Below are 9,507 nucleotides of genomic sequence, written 5' to 3' on the forward strand. Positions count from 1 at the left end.
ATCGTTCTAATCAGAATCTCCTCTCAGCTCCATCACCCTATGTATTTTTTTCTGAGCCACTTGGCTTCTGCTGACATAGGCTATTCATCTTCTGTCACACCCAACATGCTTGTAAACTTCCTGGTGGAGAGCAATACAATCTCCTACCTTGGATGCGCCATCCAGTTTGGTTTCGCTGCATTCTTTGGGACAGTTGAATGCTTTCTTTTAGCTGTCATGGCATATGACCGCTTTGTGGCAATCTGCAACCCACTGCTTTATTCCACCAAAATGTCCACACAAGTCTGTGTGCAGTTGCTCATAGTGTCTTACTCAGGTGGTTTTCTTAGCACTTCCTCCTTTATCTTTTCTTTCTTTTCTTTATTCTTCTGTGGACCAAATAGAGTCAATCATTTTTACTGTGATTTTGCTCCTTTAATTGAACTCTCCTGTTCTGATGCCAGTGTCCCTATAGCTGTCTCCTCATTTTCTGTTGGTTCCATCGTTGTGGTCACTGTGATTGTCATAGCCGTCTCCTACATCTAAATCCTCATCACCATCCTGAAGATGCGCTCCAGCGAGGGTCGCCACAAGGCCTTCTCCACCTGCACCTCCCACCTCACTGCGGTCACTCTGTTCTATGGAACCATTACATTCATTTATGTGATGCCCAAGTCCAGCTACTCGACTGACCAGAACAAGGTGGTGTCTGTGTTCTACATGGTGGTGATCCCCATGTTGAATCCCCTCATCTACAGTCTCAGGAACAAGGAGATCAAGGGGATTCTGAAGAGAGAACTTGGTAGAAGAATATTTTCTAGTGATGCCTGTTATTTTTGTAGGATTTCATAGAATTATATTACATAGAACACTTTGTATTTTTTTCAAAATACTTAGTGTATATGTACATATGGATTCATTGTTTCCTTTCTCCAAAATGTTGTGCACTCCATATTGAAACTCAGTTTCTTCTTCCTCCATGTAGTTAATATTCACAACAGTTCGTGGAACATGTAAGCATAATTGCATATTTGGAATAAAGGAGAAAGAATTAATAATAATGGATGGCTGAATGAAGCTTTTGTTCTTGCTTGAACACTTTCTCTGCTGAATTTGAATCCCCACCACTGAAGTGTTTGATGCTTCCACGTGATTCAAGTGATTGAATGTGACAGGCTTTTGCACAAACTCATACTCACGACATTTACGCAACTGCCTTGACACTGTTATAACCCAGATTAGCAACCAGAATCCCAGCCTAGTTTACTAAAAAGTTTGTAATCACATGCTACTGAATAATTATTCCTTATGTATTTGCATATTTGGAGAGTTAGACAATCTAGAAGCCAAATATTAGTAACAGTAGCAGTAGCTGTAATAACAGTATAAGCAATAGCAGTTGAAGATGAAATTGTTCACTACATTCTGGGTTCTGTCTCAGTGATTTACAAGTGCAGTATTAATCTAATTAATCCTGAGAATGAATGACTCCTGTCAATTATTTTTCAATCCTTAAATCCTCTTAATACTTTGATTTGTTATGAGGCATATATTCTCTATGAAGAGCAGAGCGAGGGGCTCTTTGAGAACACTTCACCACTAGGCGACTTTTGTTTCTGGGACGCATTCTTTTCTAGGTAACCCTTTCTTTTTAAAGTAGGTATAGAGACTTTCACATCTGGATATGGGAGGGTAATTTCTATTACATCAACTTTCTGGCACATAATAAATAAAAGGCTGGGTAAATATTTTTAAGTGTATGTATTGGGATGATTATATGGTCTTTGTTTTTGCATCTGTTTATGTGCCCAATCACATTTATTGATTTACATATGTTGAAACATCCTTATATCCCTGGGATGAAGCCCACTTAATCATGGTGGATTTTTTTTTTATGTGCTGTTGAATTTGGTTTGCTAGTATTTTGCTGAGGATTTTTTCCATCTATATCCATAAGGGATATTGGTCTGTAGTTTTCTTTTTTTGTTGTGTCCTTTCCTGGCTGTGGTATCAAGGTTATACTGGCTTCATAGAATGAGTTGGGCAGGACTCCTTCCTTCTTGTTGTAATGGAACAGTGTGTTCAGTATGGGTACCGGCTCTTCTTCATAGGTCTGGTAAAATTCAGCTGTGAAATCCATATGGTCTGGGGCTTTATTTTTGTTGGAAGACATTTTATTACTGCTTTAATCTTGTTGCTTTTTATTGATCTCTTCAGGAGTTCTATTTCTTCCTGATTGCATCTTGGGACATTCTGTGTTTCCGGGAATTTTTCCATTTCCTCTATGTTTTTGAGTGTATGTACGTAGATATTTTCATAGCATTTTCAGATGAGATTCTGTATTTCAGTTGTGTCAGTTGTAATATCCCCTTTTTCATTTTTGCTTGAGTTTATTTGGGTCCTTTTTCTTCTACTCCTGATTAGCAAGAGGTGTATCAATTTTGCTTACCTTTAAAAAGAACCAGCTTTTTGTTTCATTGATACCTTGTATTGGTTTTTTGTTTTCTATTTCATTTAGTTCTGATGTGACCTTAGTTATTTCTCTTTTTCTGCTGCTTTTGGTTTGGTTTGCTCTTCCTTTCCTAGTTCCTTTAGATGTATCATTTAATTTTTAATTTGTAATCTTTCTGTGTTTTTAATGTAGGCATTTAAGGCTATGAATTTTTCACTTAGGGCAGGTTTAGCTGAACCCCATAGATTTTGGTAGCATCTGTGCCCATTGTCATTCAGGTTGGGATCTTAAATTCATTGTTGACCCAATAATTGTACAACAGCAGGCTGTTTAATTTCCATGACTTTGTGTAGAGTTGAGTGTTTCTCTTAGGGTTGATTTCTAGTTTTGTTCTACTCTGGTCTGAGAAGATATGTGATATGATCTCCATGTTTTTGAATTTGATGAGACAAATTTTGTTCCCTCAGATATGATCAATCTTGGAAAATGCTCCGTGAGTTGATGAGAACAATATATATTCAGTAATTTTGGGGTCATATGTTCTGTAAATGTCTCTTAGGCCCATTTTTTTCTAGAATCCTGTTGAAGTCAGTGTTTATCTATTTTCTGGTTTGAATAATCTGTCCAGTTCTGTCAGTGGGGGGTTGAAGTCCCTGGCAATTATGACACTGCTGTTTATCTCTTTGCTTATATTTAGGAGGGTTTGCTTTATGATTTGGGGCACTCCCGTGTTAGGTGTGTACATATTTAGGATTGTTAGGTCTTCTTGTTGAATTGCTCCCTTTACCATTATATAATGACCATATTATACCATTCCTTACTATTGTTGATTTAAAGTCAATTTTATATGATATGAGAATGGCTACAACTGCTTTCTTTTGGTTTCCATTTGTATGAAATATTTCTTTCCCTCCCTTCATCTTGAATCTGTATGATTCACTTGCCAGGGTAGTGCCAGCTGCATCCAGTGGAGAACTCAGCCTCCACTGACACTTGGCAGAAACAAGGATTAAGGAGATGGTGTGAGGTGGGGCTTGTCGGTACTCTCCCTTCTCCAGGTCCCCCAGTGGGTGGTGGCCCTGTGGAACTGAGCTGGCAATCCTCCCTGCAACATCAAAGCAGATGAACCAGCTCTCCATCTCCCTCTATCTGAGTGGTAGTGGATCCCAATAGGAAGCAGAAGTTACTCAGAGGCAAAGAGGTATGCAAGTCAGTACCCCACCTTCCCTGGGAATGAATCAACAGGGCAGAGGTGAAGCTGAACCACCACCTCACCCTCTGGAAGAAGGCAGTGTAACCCAGCACTCCATTTTGGGCAGACTATTGTCAGTGGAGGCCAGCGAGAAGATAAGTATACTCACTCACCTGCCAGTTTCAGCTATACCCCAACAAGATGACTGCCTGCTAAAAACAAGATTGAATATGATCCGTAGTCTCATAATATGATATCCAAAATGTCCAAGATGCAATCAAAAATCAATTGTTATTTCAAGAACAAGAAAAGCATATCTTGAATATAGACAATCACGCCAACACTACTGAGAGAAATCAGATGTCCAAATTTTCTGACAAGGATTTAAAGCAGCTGTTGAAAAATGATTCAAGAAGCAATCCATAATTTTCTTGAAAAAAATGAAGAAAATGGAGAATTTCATCAAGTAAATAGATGTTATGAAGAAAAACTGAATGGAAAATATATAACTACAAAATATACTCATAGAAATATGAAAATACAATTAACAACAAGCTTGCTGGATGGGCTTAGTAGTATAGTGGAGATACAGGAGACAGAATCAGTGAACTTAAATAAAAAGAAATAAAATTTATATCTGCTGAACAACAAATAAGATAGATTTGAACAAGAAAAAGGAACAGAATTACATGAACCTATAGGACAGAAAAGAGAGCTAATATTTCTATCTTGAGATTCCAAAAGGAGAGAAGAATGAAAGGGGTCCACAATAAGTATTCAAAGAAATAATGACTAAAAAATTCCCAAATTGGTGAAAAATACATACAGCTACCGATTCAGGAAGCTGAGCAAATCTCAAATAGGATAAACCCAAGGAAATGCACACCAAGACAGTTCCTAATGAAACTATTGAAAAATAAAGACAGAAAATTCTTGAATGTAGCCAGAGGGAAGGGACTGAGACCTAAAAATAAAATCCTAAGCCTCCAGGTGAATGGAATGGACACCCTATTGGCCAAGGGGACCCCTAAGAAACGTTAAAAATTAAGTTCCCAGCAGTGATGGGTTGGGAGGTCAGACATGCCTTGTTACACTTCTCGCTTTTGCAGTTTAGACCCAGCAGCTGACCAGCATTAATGTTAAAGCAGAGATCATAAGAGTGAGACAATGGACTCTGTGTCAATAAGATACCAACTTATAAACACGACTAAGGCCATGTGAGGCAAAGGCTAAGTCACACACCCCCACACCTAAAGAATAAACTGTGTTCTAACTACCACAAGGTTTTTCTTTTCCTTTAGTGACTAAGCAAACACTTGGCCTCCAGATACCCAATATTATCATAAGATGCTGACCCCACCCACATGTTCCATAAGCCCTAACTACAGCTTTCATTGGGCAAGTGACTAATTTCAGTAACTTTTTCCAGATAAGAGACCACCACTCCTGGACTGGTTCTGGCTGATTTATAGAGGCTGTGCACTTGAGTGCCTTCCTGTCCCTGTTTCACCTTTTGACCTATAGGACATAATTGTAATACATTTCTAAATGTTGTCTCCATCCCCAAGTGGAGGTTACGTTGGGACTATGTAACATGCATGTTTGCTTATCACACATGCATTAGAATCCCTTTTGTGAATATTTGTAGCTCCTTCTATAATATGTTGGATATGTATACTTGGCCACGCATTGTGCACAAATTCCTGTTGCACCCTTCCTTCCTTCAAAGTACTTACTTTTGTTCTTTAGCCAGAGGCTGTACTTCCTGCGTACAGGTTGTGATCTCCTTCTTATGAAATAAAGCTGTCCTCTCCAAATTTATGAAGACCTCGTGATTTTTAAGCTGACAGAACACATTCCTAATAAGAGAAAAGCAACTTGAAAGACATCAGTTTCTCTTCTGTGAAAGTGAGTTTCTCTTCTGAAACTATGAAACCAGAAGGAAGTGGCACATTTTTTTCTTTTTTTTGAATTGTATATGTTTAAGTTATACATGTTCAGATATATATGGACATAGCATATAATTAAAACAATCAAGTAAATTATTGTATCCATCATCTTATACAGTTACCTTTTTTTGTAGAACACTTAGAATCTACTTTCTTAGCAAATTTCCAATACACAATACAGTATTATTAACTATAGCCTTCTTGCTGCACATTAGATTGCTAAACTTATCCTACATAACTTCGACATTTTAGCCTTTGACCTACGTTTCCCCTTACCCTCCTCCTTCTCTTGGTAATCACCAATCTGCTATCTCTGTTTCTATGTATTTGTCATTTTTGTTTAGTTACTGTATATAAGTGAGATCATGTGATACTTTTCTTTCTGTGTATGGCTTGTTTTACTTAGCATAATGTCCTTTATGACCATTTATATTATGGCAAATGGCAGGATCTGCGTCTTTTAAAAGGCTCAACAATATTCCTTTGTGTGTGTGTGTGTGCGCGTGTGTGTATCACATTTTTTTCATCCATTTATCTGTTGATGGACACTGAGGTTGTTTCCATATCTTGGCAATTGTGTATAAAACTTCAAAGAGCATGGTGGCTCAGATATCTCCATGAGGTTCTGATTCTATTTCCTTTGGGTATAAGTTATGTAGGATAAGTTTAGCAATCTAATGGGGAGCAAGAAGGCTATAGTTAATAATACTGTATTGCGTATTGGAAATTTGCTAAGAAAGTAGATTCTAAGTGTTCTACAAAAAAAGGTAACTATATAAGATGATGGATATAATAATTCACTGCAAAAGGATAGCTGGGTCATTATGAGGAATCCCCATACTATTTCTTTAATAGCTACACCGATTTACAGTCCCACAAACAGTGCACAGGGGTTTCCCTTTTCTCCACACTTTTGTCAACGCTTGTTATCTCTTGTCATTTTTATAATTGCCATTGTAACAAGTGTGAGGTGATATTTCATTGTGGTTTTGATTTGCATTTTCCTGATGATTAGCTGCATTTTATCTACCCATTGGCCATTTATATGTCTTCTTTAGAGAAATGTCTATTCAGATCTTGTGCCCATTTTTAATCAGTTGTTTTTGCTATTGAATTATATGAGTTCATTATATTTTTTGGATGTTAACCCTTTATCAGATATATGGTTCACAAATATTTTCTCACAGTTCATAGGTTGCCTTTTCATTTTGTTATGTTTCCTGTGCTGTGAAGAATATTTTTAGTTTTGTAGTCCACTTATTTATTTTTGCTTTTCTTGCCTGAGCTTTTGCTATGCAATTGAAAAAATTGTTGCCCAGGCTGATGTCAAGGACATTTTCCCGTAGATTTTCTTCTAGGAATTTTACAGTTATAGGTCTCGCGTTTGAATCTTTAATCCATTTTGTGTTGGTTTTTGTTAATGGTTTAAGATGAGTCCAATTTCATTCTTTTGCATGCAGGTATCCAGTTTTTCCAAAAGCATTTATTAAAGAGACTATCCTTTTCCTATTGTGTATTCTTAGTGACCTTGTGTAAAATTAGTTGACCATTTATGTGTGGGTTAATTTCTGTGCTCTCTATTCTCTCTTTTGGTCTGTGGGTATGTTGCTTTTTATTTTAAAAATCATTTGTAGTTGTAGTAAAATACATATAGCATAAAATTTCTTTCTTAACGTTCTTAAGTGTATAGTTCAGTGGTGTTAAGAACATTCATATTGTTGTGCAACCCATCAGCATCAGCCATGTCTAGAACTCTTTTCATCTTGTAAATCCATACTTTGTACCCACTAAACAATAACTCTTCATTCCCTTCTCCCTTTCAGTCTCAGTAAACCACTGTTTCCTTTCTGTCTCTATGAACTTCACTACTCTATGTACCTCCTATATGTGGAATTTTTGACAATATTTGTCTTTTCGTGATTGGGTTATATCATTTAGCATAATGTCCTCAACTCTCATCCATGTAGCATATGTCAGAATTTCCTTCCTTTATAAGGCTGAATAATATTCTCCTGTATGTATAGTCCACATTTCTTGTTCATCCATTCACCTATCCATGAACACTTGGATTCCTTCCACATTTTTGGCTATTGTGAAGAACGCTGTTATGAACATAGGTGTATAAATGTCTTAATATTTTGGGTATATACCCATTTTTTTCAATTTTGGGGAGTATAAACCCAGAAGTGAAATCACTAGATCATATGATAATTCTATTTTTAATTTTTTGAGAACTGCCATACTGTTTTCCACAGTGGCTGCACCATTTTACATTCTCACCAATAGTTCAAGACAGTTTCCATTTCTCTGCATCCATACCAATGCTTAATTTCTGTTTCTTTTTTTTTTATTGTAGCCATCCTGATTGGTGTGAGTTGGTATCTCATTGTAGATTTTATTAGCTTTTCTGTGGTTTGTTTTTATGTCAGCCCATACTGTTTTGATTACTATATCTTTTTAATAAAATTGGAAATCAGTAAGTGTGATACTTTCAGCTTTGTGTTTTTTGCTAAAAATCTTTTTAGGTATTTGGGGTCATTTATTTGTATCTGCGCTTTCTTTCATTAATGTTTTATATTTTTCAGAGTATAGATATTTTATTTCCTTGGTTAAATGTGTTCTCAAGTATTTTATTCTTTTTTTATGTTATCCTAAATGAGATTGCTTTCTTGATTTATTTTTTTACTTCTTTTTGTTGTTATATAAGAGATGTACATAGTTTTGGAGTACATGTGATAGTTTAATACATTCATATAATTTGTAAAGATTAAATCCATATACTTTGGATATTCATCACCTTAAATATTTGTCTTTTCTTTATGCTAGAACTACCCAAATTCTTCTCTTCCAGATATTTTGAAATGTTCAATAGATTATTGTAAGCTATATTTACCCTACTGATCTATCTAACATTAGGTTTTAGATACTTAAGTGCTAAGGTCTTCTAGTCATCCATCTTGCTGACATCACTCTCTGAGGGTTTGTTTAAAATAATTTATCAAGCAGGTACTCCCAGGAGAAGCAAGGAAGTAGGGAAGCAGGAGAGAGGAAAGAAGTAAAGCAAATAAGGATACAATTTCAGGAAAAGTTCTGGGTTTCCAGTGGGTATTATTTATATACTCATAATAGTATCAGTATTTATTTTCATATTTTAAAAATAACACAAAAAATCAGCATACAGAATTTTTAAAATTTAGAGCTAACTACAGAATGCAGTGTCAAGGTACAGGTGACTGAAATGAAGAGGCAAATTTTGGCAAGAGAATTGAAAAGAAATGGAGGCATGTAGAGTAGATATCTCATCCTCATAGATAAAATAGGGGGTCATAAAATATTTTCCATAACTAATTCAGATTAAATTAATTGAAAGAAAATGTATATTACATTAAGTTTCACAGTATACAAAACAGAAAATGAAAATATAATCATATTAAAGGAAGGCAATAGGGGAAGATGTGTGTGTATTTATGTGAATGGCAGAGGTATGCCAGATGTCAATAGAAGAAAGTATAAATTCTGCATCAATAAAGAATGGTAGAAGCTGTTGAAGTGCAAGTTTTAAACTCTAAGTTATCTAATTCAGTCTTGATTAAAATTAAATTTAAATAAGATTACTTATATTATCCATAGAAGAAAACTTGAAAGATTAAGAAACTGAAGTTTTCAGTAACACAGGATTTTGAGATAACAGTGAACTGAGCTAGGTATTAATATCATATCTTGCTATGCATAAGACACAAATAAAAGGCTGAAGGAAATATGTACGACTGTGAAAGAAATCAAAAATATTTTCTTCATTGGGTAACATTTATATTTATTTTCTATTTTGCTAGAATAAATTGAATAGCTTATTTGCAATAACCTTATCTGAGAGATTCCACTTTCACTGTACTTATTAATTACTCTATAAATTTTGTAGTATCATGACATTCCAT

The 9,507-nt window shown here is 35.6% G+C and overlaps 1 pseudogene; it reads left to right on the top strand.

Moving 5' to 3' along the window:
- Positions 1 to 6: 6 nt before the first annotated feature.
- Positions 7 to 846, top strand: LOC105818366 (annotated as a pseudogene).
- Positions 847 to 9,507: the final 8,661 nt, after the last annotated feature.

The sequence above is a fragment of the Propithecus coquereli genome, unplaced genomic scaffold (assembly GCF_000956105.1).
Source record: "Propithecus coquereli isolate 6110/MARCELLA unplaced genomic scaffold, Pcoq_1.0 Scaffold44, whole genome shotgun sequence".
In the NCBI taxonomy this organism is placed as follows: Eukaryota; Metazoa; Chordata; class Mammalia; order Primates; family Indriidae; genus Propithecus; species Propithecus coquereli.